Genomic DNA, 10,828 nt, shown 5'->3' on the forward strand with positions numbered 1-10,828 from the left:
TCATGAAGATGGTCCACTGGTGTTATGAAGAGACACAATGTCGCAGTCATCAGGGCGGCGTTCTGACAGGTCTCAATACTTCTCCATTGAGTAAAGAAGGCTGCTAATTCGACGAGATAGGCGTTCAACCTCACACATATGTCCTCAACAATGGGACCCGACTCCATGAACCTACAATCATCTGCATATGTAAAGATTTCTATGCCGTCCGGAGGGCGTGGAATACCGGAAAGGTAGAGGTTAGATAGTTTCGGAGAAACCACTCCACCCTGTGGAACCCTCTGATTAACTCTACGGGGTTTGGACTTCTTGTTCCGGAAATCTACGTACGAGTGGCGTCCACACATATAGTTGATTAACCAACGTTTCAAACTCGGCCGGAGGGAAGTGTTCTCGATGTGGCATGATTGACAGCATCAAAGGTCAACTAGGTCAAGCGCCACCAACACTGTTCTATCGCACTGCAAATCCTCTTTTGCGGAATGAACCATATATTTTCGGGAAAATATTGTTACGAATATAACTTTAGATTTAAGTTAATTTAGATGAATTCCGTTAATTTAAGAATTTGAATTGTAACGTAAATTTCTACTACGCAGTTTATTTGAATAACTTCACAACAACAACTACTGTATAGATTTTTCTACATCCTTCCATTTCCTCTTTCATTTTCTATTTTTGTTATTGTCGTACAATTCTTGTTAAACGTCATTCCTCTTTCTTTGTTATTCCCTCGCCTGTATATGTGTTGTTATTCCTCTTTCTTTGTTATTCCCTCGCCGTATATGTGTTGTTGTTATTGTTTACTCAATGTAAGTTTGTATGTGTTGTTGTTATTGTTTGCTCAATGTAAGTTTGTATGTGTTGTTGTTATTGTTTACTCAATGTAAGTTTGTATGTGTGTTTGTTGCATTGGTAGATTGTTCGTAATCTAGGCGTTACCAGATCGTCTAGAAACTTCTGTAGCGACAGGCAGGGCTCATATAAATAGAGGAAATGGAAAGGCAGTTAGTCAGTTGTGAATCAGATCGCGAATTGAAACCGTCGAGTAAAGTAAAGTGCAAAGTAAAGTCGTGTGAATAAAATCATTGTAATAATCGTAATCCGAAAGAACCTGCGTTTTATTTGGTACGAATTGGCTTTGAAAGCTATTGTTGTATTGTTTTGCTTCCGGAATCCTGCCCATTTTGAATTTATCGGGAACTATTAGGGATGCTAAGGTTCTTCTTCGGCCTGAAGAAATCGTATACGACACAATGCTCTTCTCTTCGGTCTATTATTCTCGAGGTGCTCTAGAAGTTGCAAGTTAAAATAACTCGCGCAACTGTCACCTCAACGCCGTTAAACAAGACAGAAGTCCGATCAACCTTCTTTCATAATTTTGTGAGCGTTGTCCTCAACGTTAGCTGCTCTAGACTCGATTTCCGCTTGACTTCTAGTGTCAAATCTCTGATTCTGGCGTCAGTAGGGTTCGCATAACGAACCTCATCACGCACGTTGTTGTAGTAACGGATTAGATCAATGGAAAGAAGATCTGTGGGCTGAACTGGATAAGCAAAAAAAAAAAAAATGACCTGTCTCATACAGCCCCTGCTTGCAATTGACATGTGTTTAGGATGAATGACCATCGTGACCAAAGCTGCGATATGATGGTTCTGGTTCTTCTAGGCAAACAATTCTCATCTTCGCGACCGTTGGTGATTGACAATTAAGGACACGATTTGGTTTATGATTGTTAACAACTTTCTGAACTGGACTGAGTGTGAACAGTTATCAACGATGCAGCCAATGACAATCGGTCGATGTCAGATGAAATGACTTCCCGAATGGCGTTGCTATATCGCTTGATGTCCTCCCGGATGTGTCGAGGGGATGGATTCTGAACCACTATATGTTGATTGGGATGCGTGGGCATATGACATGCCAGCAGGAACTGTCCGATGAGGAACATGTTATGTTACTGCACTAACAGCATCCTTGTCTCCTGATGCAAATGCATTCTTCACTGAGAGTCGTCGATAAACGATGTCCAAACTGAGGATAGATCTACTTACAGCTTTGTAGGTAGTCATGGGCACATCCTTGCCCCCATGTGGCGCCCAAGATGACTTTCAGCACCTTATTTTGCTTCTATACTTTTGTTTTCAGCTTTGCGGCATGCCTGGAGAATGTCAGGAATATGATGGATATGTTTAGTTGCCGCTTAACCTTTGTACAGGATGTGAAAATAAGGACGTTAGTTTTGGATGGAGAATTTTGTAAGTTTATACCCCGGAAGTAGGTGTTGATTTTGCTTTCGATTTCAGCGACATCTACCCTAGGTCTCAGGTCGACGGCGTCGAAGGCTTTGGGCAGATACAATACCACAATTATCGACTCATCAGGTCTTATTATGTTGAGGCCATTGGCGATGTGATTAACGTCATCTTTTAGGACTGTGGTGGTACTGCATGATATCCTGAAACCATGTTGATAGTCTCCTAGGAGTCTCCCCGACTAGCTGATTTATACGGTTTGGGCAATAGGATAATTCTCGCCATCTTCCAAACTTCGGTTATCACTAACTGATTGATGGAGAGAATCAGGATGTGTGCCAAATAGCACTTTGAAGCTGAGCTAATTAGCTTAAGCATTACCATCGATATGATGGCTTTTCTATGAAGTCGGTAGGTCTTTCGATGATTATGAAGTTGGGTGGTATTTTGATGGGGACAAGATGAATATTTTTGGTGACTTGTGGGACTCTTCCCTACAGATGTTACAAAGCTGCGTTTCTTAGGTCCCCACGACCAACTGCGTCAGTATGAATTCTATTCAGATCTGCTCGATAGACAACTTGATCTAGAGGCTCCCTTTTATAACGTTGAACCTCTCTATCTAGATCATGCAGATCCTTCCTGACACGCCTGGGTGGGGGAGTCTTATCCACCATATGATGGTTGGGATGATTGTCCCCGAAGCACCCGAGCATGTACTGTAACGAAAGCATATTGCTATGCTGACGTAAGTGAAGGATCTTCGTCTCCTCATGAAGATGGTCCACTGGTGTTATGAAGAGACACAATGTCGCAGTCATCAGGGCGGCGTTCTGACAGGTCTCAATACTTCTCCATTGAGTAAAGAAGGCTGCTAATTCGACGAGATAGGCGTTCAACCTCACACATATGTCCTCAACAATGGGACCCGACTCCATGAACCTACAATCATCTGCATATGTAAAGATTTCTATGCCGTCCGGAGGGCGTGGAATACCGGAAAGGTAGAGGTTAGATAGTTTCGGAGAAACCACTCCACCCTGTGGAACCCTCTGATTAACTCTACGGGGTTTGGACTTCTTGTTCCGGAAATCTACGTACGAGTGGCGTCCACACATATAGTTGATTAACCAACGTTTCAAACTCGGCCGGAGGGAAGTGTTCTCGATGTGGCATGATTGACAGCATCAAAGGTCAACTAGGTCAAGCGCCACCAACACTGTTCTATCGCACTGCAAATCCTCTTTTGCGGAATGAACCATATATTTTCGGGAAAATATTGTTACGAATATAACTTTAGATTTAAGTTAATTTAGATGAATTCCGTTAATTTAAGAATTTGAATTGTAACGTAAATTTCTACTACGCAGTTTATTTGAATAACTTCACAACAACAACTACTGTATAGATTTTTCTACATCCTTCCATTTCCTCTTTCATTTTCTATTTTTGTTATTGTCGTACAATTCTTGTTAAACGTCATTCCTCTTTCTTTGTTATTCCCTCGCCTGTATATGTGTTGTTATTCCTCTTTCTTTGTTATTCCCTCGCCGTATATGTGTTGTTGTTATTGTTTACTCAATGTAAGTTTGTATGTGTTGTTGTTATTGTTTGCTCAATGTAAGTTTGTATGTGTTGTTGTTATTGTTTACTCAATGTAAGTTTGTATGTGTGTTTGTTGCATTGGTAGATTGTTCGTAATCTAGGCGTTACCAGATCGTCTAGAAACTTCTGTAGCGACAGGCAGGGCTCATATAAATAGAGGAAATGGAAAGGCAGTTAGTCAGTTGTGAATCAGATCGCGAATTGAAACCGTCGAGTAAAGTAAAGTGCAAAGTAAAGTCGTGTGAATAAAATCATTGTAATAATCGTAATCCGAAAGAACCTGCGTTTTATTTGGTACGAATTGTATCGGGAAATAAAACAACGTCTACACGGGATTTAGTAAAACCCAAGAACGTAACAATTGGTGTCAGAAGTGGGATTACGATAATACTACGATGAAGTTTAAGCATCTACGAGTGGAAGACTTGAAGAAGGAGCTGAATAAGTTGGAATTGTCCTCTACTGGCAACAAGGCTGAACTACAAAAACGTCTGTTGGATGAGTTCGAGCGCCGTGGTATGAACATCGATACATATGAGTTTGACAGTAAGGATGAAGTGGATTTATCGGAAATGGGCGAATCCAACGGTGGGGAAGTCTCGTCAGTAGCTGCCAGGGGTGACGGTTTCAGAGAAATGCTGGCTAAAATGTTGGAGGAAAATTCCAGAAAGTTAGTAGAAAACACGAGACGAATGTTCGAGGAGAATTCCAGAAATATGAACGAGAAACTCGAGAACATTACAGAAGTTATTGGAAGGAGAGTGGAAACCGTGGAGGTCCAAATTAAAGAGTTGGATAAGAAAGTGAAGTCAGTTGACGAGAAGATTCTGTCTGTGGATGAGAAATTTCTGGTCAACGACCACAGGGTTACGAATCTGGAGAAGAAAATGTCGGAACTGGAAATTAAGGGTGGTCCGGTGCGAGTTCCTGATACCACACTAAAAATCAAACCTCCTGTATTCGACGGCTCTACGTCATTCAATGTTTTCAAGTTACAGTTCGAGACAGTGGCTTCTAGAAATTCGTGGAACGACAGCGACAAAGCGGTTGCACTACTTCTGGCATTGAAGGGCAGTGCTGCTGATGTTATACAGAGCATTCCTGTCGCTTCTAGGAACAACTATGAAGATGTTATTGCTGCACTGGAACGTAAGTACGGTGGCGAACATAAACAAAACATCTACCTTATGGAATTAAGGGGAAGAGTGCAGAGGGCAAACGAGACGTTGCAAGACTTTGCAGCTGAGGTGGAACGTTTGGTGCTAATGTCGTATCGAGGAGAGAATCACCCATTGCTGGACCGTATGAAAATCGAAACCTTTGTGAATGGCATACGTGACCCTGAGATTAAATCTGCAACATATGCGTCACCAAAGGCGTCGTTTGCCGAAACTGTGTCGTTTGCCCTTGCCCAAGAGACGGCAAGAATGATTGTTAAGCCCCAGACCCACAAGATTAGCCAACTGGAGACCGAATGTTGCGAACACAAATATTTCGTTAACTTGATCAAGGACGCCATGAGGCGGGTAATAGAAGAAACAAAGTTAGTAGGGATGACTAAGCCCAGGGTTAGATGCTACAACTGCGATAAAGCAGGTCATATTGCGCGCGAATGCAGAGCTAAGCGCAAACGATCCAGGTCATCGTCACCACCTCCAACGAAAGATGGTAGAAGAATGGCTCAACAGTCCACCAATGAGTCACCGTTAAACAGAATCGAGCACAGAGAAGGCGGAAAACACGGTAATGCTGATGCCCTGTCTCGTCGGCCATGCAAGGTAGAATACAGGCACTGCTCAAAGGCCGAGTGCAAAGAGAACATCGTTGATGTCCGACGATTGCAGTTTGAGTCGGGTGAAGATTGGTCGACGGAACAACGAAGAGATCCCATTTTGGGCAAAGTAATTTCGGCCATAGAAACGGGCAAGCGACCTAGTCGCAAAGAAATTACCTCCGAAAGCCCTCTTTTAAAATCCTATTGGGCCCTGTGGGACAGTCTACTTATAATAGATGGTTGCTTATACCGCAAATGGGAAAGTGAGGACGGTAAATCTCACCGGAACTTGATCGTCGTCCCAGACTCCAAAATAAGAGATGTCTTGTCGGAGTTTCACGATGGGCCAAGTGGAGGACATCTTGGCATAGCAAAGACCGCTGAAAAGGTAAAGCAGAGATTCTACTGGGTCGGCTGTCAAAAATCCATTGCCGACTGGATCGCCAATTGTGAAAGGTGCATAAGAGCTAAAGGTCCAACACGGAAGAGTCGAGGCTACATGCAGCAGTATAATTCAGGAGCCCCTTTTGAAAGAATCGCAATGGATGTAGCTGGACCGTTCCCAACAAGCGACTCTGGGAACCGGTATGTCTTAGTGGTCATGGATTACTTCAGTAAATGGCCAGAGGTTTATGCTATCCCAAATCAAGAAGCCAGGACAATTGTGGATGTGTTCAGCAAAAATTGGATTTGTCGCTATGGTGTTCCATCTGAGGTTCATTCCGATCAAGGTAGGAATTTTGAATCGGCGATCTTCAAGGAAATGTGTGACTCCTACGGAATCAAGAAAACCAGAACGACGCCCCTACATCCACAATCAGATGGCATGGTGGAAAGATTCAATCGCACCCTTGAAGAACATCTACGGAAAGTGGTGGACAGCGGTCAACGAGACTGGGATGAGCATATACCCAAGTTTTTACTGGCTTATAGATCGGCCATTCATGATTCCACATCCCGGACCCCAGCCAAAGTTCTGTTCGGAAATGAATTAAAGCTACCTGGCGATTTGATATTCGGTGCTACCCCAAACGACGATGTGAACCAAGATGAAGACAGTCAAAACTCTTTTAGCAAAGTCCACGATGCAGTTCGCCATCGAATAAAAATGGTTAGCAACCGCATGAAGGCAAGGTACGATCGAGCGGCAAATACCGATGGGTTCCAAGAAGGGCAACTGGTACTATTGTTCAACCCACAACGGAAGAAAGGAATATGCCCCAAATTGCAAACGCACTGGGAAGGACCCTACAAGATTGTCACGAAAATAAATGACGTCGTTTATCGCATCCAGAGGAGCGACAGTCCCAGGTCGAAGATGAAAGTTGTACATTTGGAGCGGCTGACCCCCTACGGAACGGGAACTGTGCCTATTCGGGACGAACAGGCTTAAGCGGGGGGCAATGTTACGAATATAACTTTAGATTTAAGTTAATTTAGATGAATTCCGTTAATTTAAGAATTTGAATTGTAACGTAAATTTCTACTACGCAGTTTATTTGAATAACTTCACAACAACAACTACTGTATAGATTTTTCTACATCCTTCCATTTCCTCTTTCATTTTCTATTTTTGTTATTGTCGTACAATTCTTGTTAAACGTCATTCCTCTTTCTTTGTTATTCCCTCGCCTGTATATGTGTTGTTATTCCTCTTTCTTTGTTATTCCCTCGCCGTATATGTGTTGTTGTTATTGTTTACTCAATGTAAGTTTGTATGTGTTGTTGTTATTGTTTGCTCAATGTAAGTTTGTATGTGTTGTTGTTATTGTTTACTCAATGTAAGTTTGTATGTGTGTTTGTTGCATTGGTAGATTGTTCGTAATCTAGGCGTTACCAGATCGTCTAGAAACTTCTGTAGCGACAGGCAGGGCTCATATAAATAGAGGAAATGGAAAGGCAGTTAGTCAGTTGTGAATCAGATAGCGAATTGAAACCGTCGAGTAAAGTGCAAAGTAAAGTCGTGTGAATAAAATCATTGTAATAATCGTAATCCGAAAGAACCTGCGTTTTATTTGGTACGCATTGTATCGGGAAATAAAACAACGTCTACACGGGATTTAGTAAAACCCAAGAACGTAACAATATAAAAAAAACTCATATAAAACATGCCTATGATAATTTTATTAAAAAAAACTAACAATTTTTTCTTGTGGTATAGTTTTTTTTCCATGTACTAAAATTTAGTACTTTTTAATATTTTATTTTCGTTTTTTATATGTTTTCTCGAATTTTTGTTTCATGATTTTTTTTTTTTATAATTTTAGGTTTTTATAATTGTATTCTTTTTACATAGCATTTTTATTACTTACTACTTGGGTTTATATATGGTATATAACAATATATACATTTAATTATTTCTTTTTTTCAATATTTAAATACGAAAGAAAACTAAGTTTGTTTCTTCACTTCGTTTGTTTGGTTTCCATAAGTTTGTAATAATTCCTTATGTAGTTGTGTCGGATTTTAATTTCGTTCCAGAAATTGAAATATTTCTTTGTGGTTCAATTTTTTTAAATATAAATCGTTTTCCTTTATATTATAGCATTATATTATGTATATAGTTTCCATTTTCTTGTATGATTTTTATTTTTAGTACACATTTGTGGCTTCTTGTTATATAATTTAAATACAGAACAGTTACAGTACGAAATATGATAAATATTGAATGAAATACATTACTACTTAATTTCAATTATAATTTGTATATACTCGTATGTGAAGTATGTATGTAGGTAGGAGTAACAAATAGCTTAGGTATTGCTTTATATAAAATGTATGTATGTACCTAGAAGAACGATTTAAAACAAAAAAAAAACACAAATTGCGTTATTTTTAATTGAAAAAAAAAAAAACGATGATGAAAAGAAATTCAAAAACAAAATATTTTTAATAAGTTTTGAAACAATTACAGGAAGATCCGACTATATTATAACTAACACCACAGTTTTAAACGTTTTCATGAATACAAAGTCGATATGAAATGCCTGTAACCCCTGTTACAGCCTCAGAACTCAGAACCAATAAGATATTACGGTATAGAGTGTGAACCACCTAGCCAAGATGAGGTCAGAATAAGCAATCTATCGGCTAAAGAATAATAAAGCAACAGGTGCCGATGGGTTATCAGCCGAACTATTCAAACTGGTGGCCAGACGCTGGTCAGAAGCACACGCCAGCTAATTAGTACACATTGTCTAGAGAAATGCATGCTCAATAATTGGAACCTCAGCATCCTATGTCCCGGGCACCAAAAAAAAGAGACAAGAATATATGTGTCAACTATAGAGGAATGAGTCTCCTTTCCATCGCATATAAAGTGCTATCCAGCGTGCTGTGTAAACGACTGAAGCCAATGGTCAATGATATTATTGGATCGTATCAATACGGCTTCAGACCTGGCAATTCAACCATTGACCAGATTTTCACTCTGCGCCAAATTCTATAAAAGACCCACGAAAAACACATCGACACATTTCACTATTCGTCGACTATAAAGCCGTATTAGACAGATCTATCCGTTTAGAGGTATTTAAAGCCATGACTGCGTTCGGTATTCCTGCAAAATTAATACGGCTAGCAGAATAACTTTACCTGGCACAAGATAAGCAGCTAAAGTCGGAAAGGACCTCTCAGAGCCCTTCAATATCAAACTGAAGGATTCAGACAAGGTGACAATTTGTCGTGTGATCTTTTTAACATTCTGCTGGAAAAGGTCGTACGAGATGCAAAGGTGGACAGAAATGACACTCTGTACACCAAACAGCATATGTTACTCGCCTACACCGACGACATCGACATAATGCGTCGAACATTACGCCACCTTTGAAGAAATTGAAAAGGAGTCTGCCGAAGTGCGTTTGACAGTAAATGTCGGGAAGACCAAGCTGATGGTATCAACGCGCAAGACGTCCAGTAGACTTGGACCAACTGTAGAACTTGAAAACTACAGCTTCGAGGTAGTGAAAGATTTTATATACCTTGATTACGCCATAAATAAAACAAATGACATCAGTTTTGAGATACGGAGAAGAATAGTGTTGGCCACTCTAAAAAATCGAGAAATTGGTGCTTATAAGCGGTTTTTTCTTATATGAATGTATTTTATATAGTAAACTGTTTTCTTATATCCGTGCTTTTCTTATATAAGATGTTCTTATATCCGTGGTCTACTGTACTATGGTCTGAGTAAGCAATTTAAAAACAAGTCCAGCTCCCGCCAGACCAAACTCACACTCTACCAGACGCTGATACTGAAGCATGGGTACTTACGCAAGCAGATGAGGCACCTCTTGAAGTGTTTGAGAGAAAAATTCTCCGAAATATATACGGGTCGATTTGAGTTGACGTTGAATATCGCCGTTGAATGAATCATGTGTTGTACCATCTATTCTAGGACATCAGCATTGTCAGACGTATCGAGTGGCAGCGACGTTGGCTAGGTCATGTTTGTGAGAATGGAGAATGGATGCCCCTGCACACAAGGCATGTAAAAGCAAGCCAACTGATGGCTTACGTAGAATGGGAAGGCCAAGAATTCGATGGAAAGTGGAAGCCAATCGCCCATGTGCTGCATTTCGAGTTTGCTCGAATGTGAAACATTTTCCAACATTTGGTGTGCTCCATTCCGAATTCCCAAAAAAATATTGGGAACATAATTCGAGCACATATAGCCTTGTGGATCGAAAAAGAAATGAGATTGTACGTGCTTCTCTGAGCACATAGAAGAATATATCGGAACACGGTATTTCAAATTGGATGGGCGTGCCAGCTAAGTAAGTATGTGAGATTTGTTAATAACTGGCCCAGTTATTTTTTTAGATTTAGTCCCTTTACACTATTGGAAATTAGTCGGACGGAGTCCATAGAAAAAACAGCATTTGTTTTTTAGAATTATGATACGTGTTCGAAATTATTGTTCGGATTCCGTCATTTTAAATGGGAATTGTTGAGCATTTCAAATTGTATTCGTGTTCGCATTTTGTGGTGTAGGTTTTTATGTATATATGTAAATAAATAACAAACAAACAAAAAAGAACTACAAAACTTACTTTTTAAGTAAATTAAGATTGTCATTTTTAAGAATTTAAATTTCTTGATTTTTTTTAGAATAGATTTTCTTTTTATATTTAATTCGATTATGTGTGTTGTTATACAAGTTATGTCAGTGGTCGAGTAGTTTTTTTTTCGTTTA

Source organism: Musca vetustissima, unplaced genomic scaffold (assembly GCF_032173495.1).
Source record: "Musca vetustissima isolate MV318-11 ecotype Yass unplaced genomic scaffold, APGP_CSIRO_Mvet_v1 utg40127, whole genome shotgun sequence".
Lineage (NCBI taxonomy): Eukaryota > Metazoa > Arthropoda > Insecta > Diptera > Muscidae > Musca > Musca vetustissima.